The following is a 12,719-nucleotide window of genomic DNA, read 5'->3' on the forward strand; positions in this document are numbered from 1 at the left end:
ATAAAGTGTTATTTTGACTTCTCTGCACCTTCAAAATATAATCCTTTATTGTTTGTGTAAATAGGAAAAACATGCACAGTTATTTTAAAATAAAAATACCTGCTCTGTGGGAGGGAGCCTGATGAGTTGAGCTTATCTCTTTCTGGAGAGCTTCCTAGGGTTGGGTGGACACAGGTTTGATAAACTGCTGTCCTTATTCAAAGGTCTCAGGCCCACCCCCAGAGCCGGGGCTCCTTGGGCCCCAAGCCACTTACCGTCCAATAGAACACACCCCTTTCCCACCAGCTGCAGCCTGGGCCCCAGTGCAGGATGTGGGTCTCTTCCAGAGTTGCTGGCAATCTCCAGAGAGAGCAGGGGAGCCTTCTGTCAGCACATTCTTCCCCAGCTGCCCTGACCACACAGGTCCCCTTGTTAAATCCATTGCCACCTTCCTCTACTTTTCTGCGGGTACTGTTGTCAGTAGCACTTTTGAGGATGCTGATGATGTTAACAGCTTCTGAGTTCCTATGATGGATTAGTCCTGTCATACAGAGTATTTCAGTGAATCTTCACAGTGTGAGATAGGTTGTGATATATACATGTTGGGATCTGGTGAGATATGTACATGTTCAGTTACCTTCATTTTACAGAGGAGGAAGCTGAGATTCAGAGATTAAGTGATTTTCTCAAGATCATAGCTAATTAATGGCAGATCCAACTGACAAGGCCTGAGTCTGCTCTTTTCTTTTTCTTTTTTTTTTTGAGTTGGAGTCATTCTATCACCCAGGCTGGAGTGCCACGGCATGCTCATGGCCACCCCAGCGTCAACCTGCTGGGCTCCGGCAAGGAAGCCTCAGCCTTCCAAGTAGTCAGAACTACAAACGCGTGCTACCACACCCAGCTAACTTTCTTTTATTTATTGTAGAGTTGAGGTGTCTCACCAAGTTGCCTGGGCTGGTCTTGAACCCACAGGCTCAGGTAATCCACTTGCCTCAGCCTCCCAAAGTGTTGGGATTACAGGCTGAGTCACTGAGCCCAGCCGAGTCTACTCTTAACCACTGTCTGGATGCAGGTTGGATGCTCAGTCCATGTACTAAGCTGTAATACTGTCTCCTCCTCCTGTGAATACCAGCCTGATATTTAAACCAGCTATGGCTTTCTTCCATCTTTCTCTAGGCCGGGAGTTCAGTAGTGTGTGTATACTCTCTCTGTATATATATGTCATACACACACACACACACACCCCAATCACAGTTTCCCATTAATCCACTGGATGGCATTTAAATAGTGAAACTGAAGCTATGTGGCTAAAAGTATAAACTCTTGAAGAGTTCCACATATTTCTTTTCTTTTTCTTTTTTTTGAGCTGGAGCCTCACTCTGTCATCCAGGCTGGAGTGCAGTGGCACACTCACAGCTACCCCAGCATCAACCTGCTGGGCTCTAGTGATCCTTCCACCTCAGCCTTCCACGTACCCGGAACTACGGTGCTACCACACCTGACTAATTTTTTTTTTAATTGTAGAGATGTCTCGCCAAGTTGCCCTGACTGGTCTCAAACCCATGGGCTCAGGCAATCTACTCGCTTCGGCCTCCCAAAGTGCTAGAATTACAGGCTGAGCCACCAAACCCGGCCTGAAGTGTTCCATATATTTCTTGTCAGTGTAGGTGTCCGTGGTGGGGCAGACAGACTGTGCCTGGTTTCCCCTGAATCTCCCCACAGCACCTTATGAAATGCCTGGCACATCACGTGGACTCGATAACAATTTTCTAAGCTGGGTGCAGTGGCTCACGCCTGAGATTGGCAACAGTTGGCAACAGTTTGGCAAGCTGAGGTGGGAGAATTGCATGAGCCTAGGAATTGAAGATCAACCTGGGCAACATAGAGAGACCTTGTCTATACAAAAAAAAAAGTACCAAAATTAGCCAGGGTGGTGGCACACACCTGTAGCCATAACTACTCAGGAAGATAAGGCAGAAAGATCAATTTCAGGTAGTCGAGGCTGCGATGAGTCGTGGTCCTGCCACTGCACTCCAGCCCAGGTGGCAGAGTGAGATCCTGACTCAAAAAATACCCAAAAAACGCCTTTCTGAATAAATAAAGAAAAAAAAGAATGAATGTTTTAATGATATTGCAACCCTGAAGTTTCCATTTCTTCACCCGTAAAATATGTATTATTATATTCTCACTCACTAGATGGCTAGTTCCTTAAGGGTGAGAATGGACTGACCCCCAGCATCTACAGCACCGAGGATGTACTCAGTCAAGGTCAGCTGGTGAACGCAAATTCCCGTAAAGTCCCAGAAGAGGCCTGAGAATGGAAGAAGAGATGCCTAAAACATGCCCTGTACATTTCTCAGAGAAGATCATTTTGTTGTTCAATGACTGAAATGGATTGTATTGTCTGTCACTGTAGCAGAGTCCCCTGGGCAAAGTCCACAAGGAAGTCGTCCTTGGAACTCAAAGCCAAGTCTTCTGGATCCCAGAGCTACTTTCTTTTTTCTTTTCTTTTTTTGAGTTGAAGGTCTCACTCCATCGTCCAGGAAGTGACGTACTCACGGCCACCCCAGCGTCGACTTGCTGGGTTCCGGTGATCCTTCCGCCTCAGCCTTCCAAGTAGCTAGAACTACAGGTATGCGCTACCACATCCAGCTAATTTTTGATTTATTGTGGAGACAGGGTTTCGCCAAGTTGCCCAGGCTGGTCTCGAACCTGTGGACTCAGGCAATCCACTCGCCTCGGCCTCCCAAAGTGCTGGGATGACAGGCTGAGTCACCGAGCCTGGCCTAATTTCTTAATTTTTAAATCTGATTTGAGATTCAAGGGGTCCATGTGCAGGTTTGCAACATGGGCGCATTGCATGATGGTGAGGTTTGGGCTTCTATTGAGCTCAAGTGGTAAGCATGGAACCCAATGGGTGGTTTTTCAACCCTTGTCCCATTCTCCCTCCCCCTTTCAGGGTTCTCGGTCACATTCTTTACTCCTATTTTATTCTATCTCCATTAAAATGGCAGATCCCAGCCGGGCTCGGTGGCTCAGCCTGTAATCCCGTGCCTTTGGGAGGCTGAGGTGAGTGGATTGCCTGAGCTCGCGGTTTTGAGACTCACCTGGGCAACTTGGCGCGACCTCATCTCCACAATAAATCAAAAAATTACTAGCCGGGCGTGGTAGCGCGCACCTGTAGTTCCAGCTACTTGGAAGGCTGAGGCAGAAGGATCGTTGGAGCCCAGCAGGTTGAGGCTGCGGTGGCCGGGAGCGGCCACTGCACTCCAGTCTGGGCAACAGAGTGAGACTCCAACTCAAAAAGAAAAAAAAAAGGCAAATCCCTCTGGTTTAATCATTTTTTTACTGTGTCATTATCAGGGATAAACAGAGGTTCACTGAGAGCAGAGATAATTCACGGGATCAATACCCGGGAGAGGGCCTGTTTCACCTGTCAAACCTCACCTGTCAGCCAGGACCACACAGGCCAGAAACCCAGTGCCTTGGGTGGTGATTTCCCAAAAGTACCTTCCAACCAATCTATTGATCTGCCATTATTTTTCTCCCAGGGTGAGAGGGGAATTCGGTCCCCCCAGCTTGTCAACATCCCTTCAGCTTGGTGGCCCGCCCAGTCACCACCCAGCGGACTGGCCCACCCATCTGTTCACACGGCCCTTCCTATCTCCTGGGCCCAGCTGAGCCTTGGTGTGTCTCCCAGATCCCCTAGCATCTTGCTGGAGCTGGTAGTGAATCTTGGGCTGGGCGTGCCAGAGAAGCCAGCTGTTGGGGGAGCGTCAATTTCTAGAGGCGGGGTACACTGCCAGTGGAAGTGGCGTCTAGAGGAACACAGGTGAAATCAGGCCAATGCAAACACCCACTACTGCCTCAGAGTTGTGTCAAAGGGTAGCCAGCCCTGGAGGGTGTGTGTAGAAACAAGGAGGGGGCACTCCACCTGTCGGTGGCCTTGGTGATGGGGTGGGGCTAATTGCAGAAGTATGAGCCTACGTCCTTCTACGCTGCTTCCTTTGCCTTCCTCACCTTCTCACCTTCTCCTCCAGAGCCACAGGGACTTACTGTGGTCCCACCATGCTCCCCAGGCTCAGGGGTGGTGCCAAGGGACTGGTTTCCCTGTGCTTCACATCTTTCCATTTCATTTTCATGTCTTCTCCTCCTGTGCCATCTTAGTGCCCGGTGACCCTAACCCTCCCTAATTGCAATACGAAGTCAATGACAACTACAGGTTTATTAAACTTACTTACTAGTTTATGAAAGTAAACTGATGCTGGGCATGGTGGCTCACGTCTGTAAACCCAGCACTTTGGGAGGCAGGGGCGAGAGGATTGTCTGAGCCCAAGGGTTTGAGACCAGCCTGGGCAACATGGCGAGACCTCGTCTCTACAATAAAAAAACTAGCCAGGTGGGGTGACGCGCATCTGCGGTTCCAGCTACTTGGAAGGTTGAGGCAGAAGGATTGCTTAAGCCCAGCAGGTTAAGGCTGTGGTGGCTGTGATTGTGCCACTGTACTCCAGCCTGAGCGACAGAGCGAGACTCTGACTCAAAAAAAAAAAAAGAAAGAAAGAAGGTAAATTGATATCTATTTAGTGTGTCAGGCATGCAGCACCTTATTAAATCCTCAAACATGTGGAGTAGGTGTTGTCACGCCGTCTTATGATAGTTGAAGAATTTGAGGCTTAGGGAAGTCAAGAAATTTGTCCAAGGTCACCCAGCTGGTATGTGACTTCCCAGAACCCCCACCTTGCCCGTATGAGCCTGCTTCAAGGTTGGTTCACTCTGGACACGTTCCCAGCCCCAATTCACCAGTCCTGCACTCCATCAATCAGCCCTCCCAATCAGCAAGTGTCCACAGGACCCCACTATAAGTCTGGGCACCTGGGGGAATTTGAAAGAAGGCCAAGTCATTGCCTCAGCCCCCGAGGAGCTGAGAAACGGACTGGGGGGACACGATAAAAACCCACAGAAGAGGGGGTGAAGAAACCAGAGTGTGCTGAGGTGATCTGATTTGCATCTGACAACTGGAGCGCAGAGACAGCTTCACATACAAGCCCCGTGTGAGCTTGGCCAAGTCTCTCCCCTTCTCTGGACCTCAGCTGCCTTATCTGCAGAATGAGGGAGTTCTTGAACAGCAGTCCCCAACCTTTTTGGCATCAGGGACCACTTTCACGGAAGACCTTTTCTTTCGCCATGGACTGGGAGGTTGGAAGGGGAGAATGTGCCGTCCAACCTCACTGCCAATCACCAGCTCAGCTCCAGCCACCTCAGATCATCAGGCATTAGAGTCTCATAAGGAGCACAACTTAAGGCCGGGCGTGGTGGCGTGTGCCTGTAGTTCCAGCTACTTGGAAGGCTGAGACAGAAGGATCGCCTGAGCCCAGCCAGTCGAGGCTGCAGTGGCTATGAGGCTGCCACTGCCCTCCAGCCTGGGCAACAGAGTGAGACTCTAACTCCAAAAAAAAAAAAAGAGCACAACTTAGAGCCTTCGCATGCACATTTCACTGTGGGGTTCATGCTTCTGTGAGAATCTAATGCCACTTCTGATCTGACAGCAGACAGAGCTCCGCACTTCTGCCAGTCACCTCTTGCTGTGTAGCCCGGCTCCTAACAGGCCACACACCCACACCTGTTCCGGGTCTGGGGCTTGGGGAACCCTCTTCTAGAAGATAGCACTGACAAAAATCCTGCTCGTCTGGGATCAAGTGAGCACACGCCACTTAATGGGAAAGTGGGGAAACTGAGGACCCGGGATTGGGACTATCCCAGAAAATAGTGGGAGCAAAGCCAGAAAAGAAAACCAAACTGAGATTTGACCTGTAAAAGAAAATTGTTTTGTTCCTAAGAATAGGACTCCACGCCCAAGAGAGCCCTCTGAGGCCAGAGCCTCCTGAGCTGGGAGGAGGCTTATCTGCTTCTCAAGCCTTTTGTGTCTGGCAAAACCCGGGTGCGCTCTCCTGGTGTGGATTTCCCCCTTGGTTCTTGGGTGCACAAGGAAAAGCAAGCCGGTTGCTTCTGATCCTGGCACTTTCAGGGTACTGCCGAGTTCCCTGGAAGCAGTGAGGCTCCCAAATGAGCCATTTTGCTGGTGTTTGGGGTTGGAGGAGTGATCGAAACCAGACACCTGGAGGTTGGAGTTGGAGAAAGGGCTTCATAAGGTAGGCTGCCTCTCCTTAGAGGCGGCTGGGTATGGAAGTGCACAGTTCGCAGTGAGGTCGTAAAGAAGGAAATGGTTGTATTGGTTATATAGGAAATAAATGAGGTTCAGTTCTTGAGCTGTGATCTAGAGTGACTTGCTTGCATTATTGGGTTGTGAAATCCTTTTGAAAGCTGTGCTTCCTGTTTTCTTCCTGGTTGATGCAGGCCTGATCCAGGAGGCAGGTTCTGAGGTTGGGTGAACGTCACGGCACCTCCTGACCGTGCCTCAGACAATGATTGGTTATGATGCTGCTTAGATGCACAGAACATAGTGCTATTTACACGACACTTCACAGACATGACTTCGAGTGAGGTGGAGTACACTTGATAACATCCATTCCACAGGGAGAAACATCGAAACTCAAAGAACGGACTTGTCCGCATCATCTAGCATGGTACCCAGGTGACAGAGGTGGCCTCAAATGGCCCTTCCTATTTTCTGAAGTCCCACGAATCCCTATTGTCTCTTCTCTTTCATCTTTCTCCCTTTTGATCCCTTTATATCCAACGTTGTTCTCTATGTGATCATCCACTCATTCCTCCAACTAGTGATGTAGAAATCCCTTGCTCTCCACACCCGAACCCTGGCTCTCCTCCCAGCTTGGGAGAAAAAGCATAAAGGAGGCTGCATGCACCTTGTCTCTTATAATAGCATAAATTTAGATGGAAAGTGAGATGATTTCAACTTTTACAAAGTTAAAAAAGTTCACAAACATCATTTCATCCCTATGAGGTGGGGTAGGAAGGGCAAACAGTATAGGAGGGAGGACAGCCATTTTTAAAGACGCCAACCCTGTCAGGCCCTGTCTGTACAGTAACCCGTTTAATCTCAGGGACAACCCTGCCTGGGAGGTTTTATTACTGCCCAGATGAGTTAAGCAACTTGCTCAAGGTCACTCCGTTAATAAGTCAGAACGGGTCAGGTGCAGTGGCTCAGCCTGTAAGCCCAGCACTTTGAGAGGCCAAGGTGAGAGGATTGCCTGAGCCTGGGGATTCGAGACCAGCCTGGACAACTTGGCAAGATCTCATCTCTACAATAAATCACAAAAACTAACCGGGCGTGGTCACGTGTGTCTATAGTTCCAGCTACTTGGAAAGAAGGCTGAGGCAGAAGGATCGCCTGAACCCAGCAGGTGAAGGCTGTGGTGGCTGTGAGAGGGCCACTGCACTCCAGCCTGGGCGACAAGAGTGAGACTCCAACTCAAAAAATAAAAAATAAAAAAAAGTCAGAACCAGGGTTTCAAAACAGGTCTATCTTTTTTTTTTTTTTTTTTTTTTTTTTTTTTTTTTTTTTTTGAGTTAGGTTCTCACTCTGTTATCCAGACTGGAGTACAGTGGCATGGTCATGGCTCACAACCTTCTGGGCTCAGACGATCCTCCCACCTCAGCCTCCCGAGTAGCTGGGACTCCAGGTGCAGGCCACCACACCCGGCTCATTTTTTGTGTTTTTGTAAAGACGTAGGTTGTTTTTGAACTCCTGGACTCAAACAATCCTCTCCCCTCAGCCTTCTAAAGTGCTGGGTTACAGGTGTGTGTCACTACGCCTGGCCTGCTTGTGGTGACAAACAGGGCTCAGACTCAGGCCTCCTCCTTGTCCAGACAGCACCTTCTTCAATACCAGGGTTCCCCAGTCGGAAGTTTGTATTTGTGCCATCTTTAAAAGAAGGCCCTTGTCAATGCACGATGTAATAAGATCAGATAAGTATTGGGGTAGGCTGAGGAGTGCACCCTCCAAGATGGCCTCATCCTAATCTCTAGGACCTGTGAATGTTACTTCATATGGTGAGAGGGACTTGCAGGTGTGAATAAATTAAAAATCTTGAGATGGGAAATTATTCTAGATTATCTGGGTGGGCTCTAAGGGTCATCACGAGGGTTCTTGTGGTGGGAGACAGGGCCAGGGCACAGGCAGTCTCCAGGAGGCAGGGAAATGACCCCCCCCCCATTTGGGTGGACACCTTATTTGCAACCCAGCGAAAGTGATTCACCTATTTAGGAGATTAAAGTGCTTAAATACTTGTATACCCTTTCATGTGTAAATCATTTCCAGCAATTCAATGTAAGCAGAGGCCATGATTTCATTGGGTGGCACTTGAATAGTCGAATTAAAAATAATTTTAAGCTACTTGGGAGGCTGAGGTGGAAGGATCACCTGAGCCCAGCAGGTCGATGCTGGGGTGGCCGTGAGCGAGCCACTGCATTCCAGCCTGGGCAATGGAGTGAGACACCAACTCAAAAATTAATAATAATAAAAATAATTTTAAGTTGTTCACTAAAGCCAAGACTATCCTAAGCTAGGCTTCACAAGTCTGATTTTGTATTGTAGATAGGGAACTTTTGTTTATGTCCAGTATTTGAAAGCAAGTTTTAAAGTATATCAGACTTCTACTAATATTCAACATATAGGTGAAAGAATTATATTAACGCATACAACAAAGACTAATATTTTTAGTAAGACAGAACGAATTCATGAATTCATTGGTATTACCTTTGTGTTCCCTTCCATTCAGATGAAGAATTATTTGTTCAATCATTTATTTCTGTCTCGAATGGAGATGTATACAAAGAAATATATATCTTTATGGCACATAATGTAACTTAACTTTATATACATGATATGCATAGCTTATAATTCTGAATTTTGCAACAAAGCAAGCACACCATTTATTAACTTCGGGAAAGAGTGTATAAATGGAAAGAAAATTCATGTTTTGTTAATATTATCTGACTAGGAGTAGTTAGCATGTGGATCTCAGCCTTGAAATATGCTTTTTGTGTAAGTTTTGTTCACAAAGATGATATTTGTTACACATATATCTTGTTGAATTACCACTGACTCTACAAATTACTATGAGTATTAAGAACTATTTTGATTGTGATCCTTTTGCCCATGGGATGTGGGTTTGAGCAATATATTTCAAAAATCATTTTATTTTTTTATTTTTATTTTTGAGTTGGAATTTTACTCTGTTGCCCATGTTCATGGCCACCCCAGCCTCGGCCTGCTGGGCTCCAGTGATCCTTCTGCCTCAGCCTTCCAAGTAGCCGGAACTACAGGTGCGTGCTACCACACCCGGCTTATTTTTTGATTTATTGTAGAGAAGAGGTCTCACCATGTTGCCAGGATAATTGGCTCAGGCTAAGGTACAAGTCATGGCTATTATTAGTTATTGATCCACCTGCCTTCCAAAGTGTTGATGAAACTGTTCACTGGAGTTCATTTTATTTATTTATTTATCCATTCATTCATTCATTATTTACTTAAAGACAGGATACTGCCCAGGCTGGAATGCAGTATCATGATCAAAGTTCATTGCAGCCTTGGCCTCCTGCCTCCTGGGTTCAAGCGATCCTCTTTCCTCAACCTCCCAAGTAGCTGGGACTACAGGTGTGTACCACCACGCCCTGCTAATTTTTACTTTTTTTTTGTTGTTGTTGCAGAAATAGGGTTTTGCCATGATGATCAGGCTGGTCTTGAGCTCTTGGCCTCAAGTGATCCTCCTGCCTCAGCCTCCCAAAGTGTTGGGATTAGAGGTGTTGGCCACCACACCCTGGAGTTCATATAATAGTCAATTAAGCCACAGCACACAATCATTAGATCCTGAGATTGGTGTTTACGATTATTTTGATGGTGACACAATTGTTGAGCTTTGTTGGGACACCATGGTGGGACTCAAAGAAGTATCAGCCGCTCTACCCCCTAGAGCTGTGATATATACAGAATAGAAATGTAAATACGAAACATACAATTAAAAAAATTATTAATGGATTTTATTTGAATAACACTGACTTGGAATTGAAAGAGCATTTGCAAACATCAGTAATAGGGGAGCAAAAGATGTGAGAAAGAAACCTTATCAAGAAAGTGGATCAGACAATTAAGGGAATACATCTGGCAAATGAGGGGTGGACCCAAGGGGTTAATCTGAGGCTTATAGGTGGACTCTGCTAGAAGCAGCTTGGCAAATGAGGGGTGGACCCAAGGGGTTAATCTGAGGCTTATAGGTGGACCCTGCTAGAAGCAGCTTGGATGTCATTGAAGTTAATTTTGGGTCCTGGAAAATATCTTCTTTGGTCTATATTCTCCTCTGGGAAGGACATATACAAACACTGCCAAATACATTTTTAAGAGATCTAGGTACTGTTGCCTATAGGTTGACAATAATGTATACCCACAGTGCCCAGGCCTGGTAGTGGGTGGTCACCCTATATAGTATATATAGTTCCCGTATTCTCAGGTAAAGGATCACCCCTGCAGCACATGTATCAGCCCAGGCCAATGTGAACAGACAGGGGGTACATTTTAGGATTCAGTTTATGTTTTGTTTGGGATTGGTGCTAATTTGAAATGAGTGCGCTCCTAGACTGTATCACACAATTTGGTTCGGAATCTATCACCTGGCCTATTCAGGACACCCCTCTAGATTCAGTGACTCCAAGACCAAGTCTTATTCTTCTGTTGTTTCCTCCTCCTGTGCTAGGCCCAGAGGGGTACACCCTAAACCTGAATCAATCCACAAAGCCCAACGGATGCCAGCGCAAGGGTTTGGCAGAACTTTAATAGCAACCTACAAAAAAAAGTTAGAAAGACAGGGAATAAAGACGAATTATTCATCTGGGCTCAGTGGCTCAGCCTGTAATACCGCGCTTTGGGAGGCTGAGGTGAGTGAATTGCCTGAGCCCGCAAGTTCGAGACCCGCCTGGGCAACTTGGCGAGACCTCATCTCTACAATAAATCAAAAATTAGCCGGGTGTGCTAGCATGCACCTGTAGTTCCAGCTACTTGGAAGGCTGAGGCGGAAGGATCGCCGGAGCCCAGCGGGTCGAGGCTGTGGTGGCTGGGAGCGTGCCACTGCACTCCAGTCTGGGTGACAGTGAGACTCCAACTCAAAAAAAAAAAAAAAAAAGATGAATTATTCGTTTCTATTACCCAAATTTTCATCATTGCTCTCATATTCTTGCCTTAAAATCACTGCTAGAGACTCCCCTTGTCCAAAAAGCAGGTAAGAAATTGCCTCCAAACAGATTGGGAAATTTTTAAAGCTGCCAGGGCTGTATGTAATTTTAATTGCAATAAGCCACTGATACTTTTTTTTTTTTTTGGTTCTGTTGTGCCAAGGGAAAAAAAAATCCGTTCTGCTCCAAGGTCAATGGACAGATCTATACCTGTCCTCCTGGGTGGTGGGGACCTGTGGAAGGTCTAGTCATGGTCCAATGGGCCACTCAGAATCAACTGCACCCAAGCCCAGGCCTAGCTCTGTTCCCACACACAGGGACAGACCAGGAGTTGCTGATCCAGCCTGGAGCCTTGCTGTGTGACCTTGCTGAACTGGGGCTATTTCCTCACCTGCAGATCTGGAAGCAGGAGTCTGACAATGGCACCAAGGTGCTCTGCAATCAGGGCCCAATGGGCATAAATGGGAAGGCCTAACTAATGGCTCCTTCCTGTGGTTACCAGCAGAGGTGCTAGCAACTCCCCTTCCAGGAGCAAGGGACCCTTCTTATCCTTGTGGTCACACTTGCCTCTCACAGAGGGACACTATCCCAGCAAAAAGTCATGCCTTCGATTTGACAGTCATAGGCTGTGGGTGAAAAAAGAACTCTTCATTTTTTAATTTTTTGCGTTGGGGGTTTCACTCTGTTGCCCAGGCTGGAGTGCAGTGGCACAATCACGGCTTACCATAGCCTCAATCTCCTGGGCTCAGGCAACCCTTCTGCCTCAATCTCCTGAGTAGCTAGGAGTACAGGCCTGTGCCACCATACCTGGCTAATTTTTTTTAATTTTTTTTTATAGAGATGAGGTCTCACTATATTGTCTAGTTTCAAACTCCTGGGCTCAAGCAATCCCCCTGCCTCAGCGTCTCCAAATTCTGGGATTACAGGCATGAGCCACTATGCCGGGCCGTAACAGGAACTCTTGACCTATGACTTCTAAGCCTTGGCTTTGCCGTTTGGATCACCCCACCCTGCCTGCTGCCTGTCTCCTGTGTTACCCATCAAACCCAACTGCTTGATCTAGAAAGACTTTTCTCTCATTCTCCTCTTTTCCCTTTTTCCTTCACTTACCTCTGTTTTTGTTTCTGTTTTATTTTGTTCCAGACGTCCTTGTCAGGGAAGTGGATCAGGGAGGACCCAGAGATTTGGACTGGGTAGGCTCTATCACTTCTGGACACAGCTGCCTCTAGGGTTCCTCCCTAACAGCTGGCCTCTGGAGCCAAGAGGGAGCTGCTGCACTGCAACCTGGAGAGGCAGATTATGTGCAGTCCCTGCCTTGAGCCTTAAGTCATGGTCAGCGATGAACACGAAGGGGATGACTGACACACCTGCTTGTATCTTTCAGTGCGCAGCTGGCAGAAGTGTGTGTGTCTGGAGCCAGAAGGCTTTCCTGACCACCCATCGTGCCTTAGTTTCCCTATCTAAACTATCTTCATCAAAACAACTTTCTGCTCTTAGAGTGGAACATTCTGAAAAACCTGAAAAATATAAAGAAAAAAATCACTCACTTTTCTCCCATTAACATTTTGCTGTTTTCATATATATGTGTATATATA

Source organism: Carlito syrichta, unplaced genomic scaffold (genome assembly GCF_000164805.1).
Source record: "Carlito syrichta isolate Samal-C Ts95f unplaced genomic scaffold, Tarsius_syrichta-2.0.1 Scaffold306946, whole genome shotgun sequence".
NCBI classification, from domain to species: domain Eukaryota; kingdom Metazoa; phylum Chordata; class Mammalia; order Primates; family Tarsiidae; genus Carlito; species Carlito syrichta.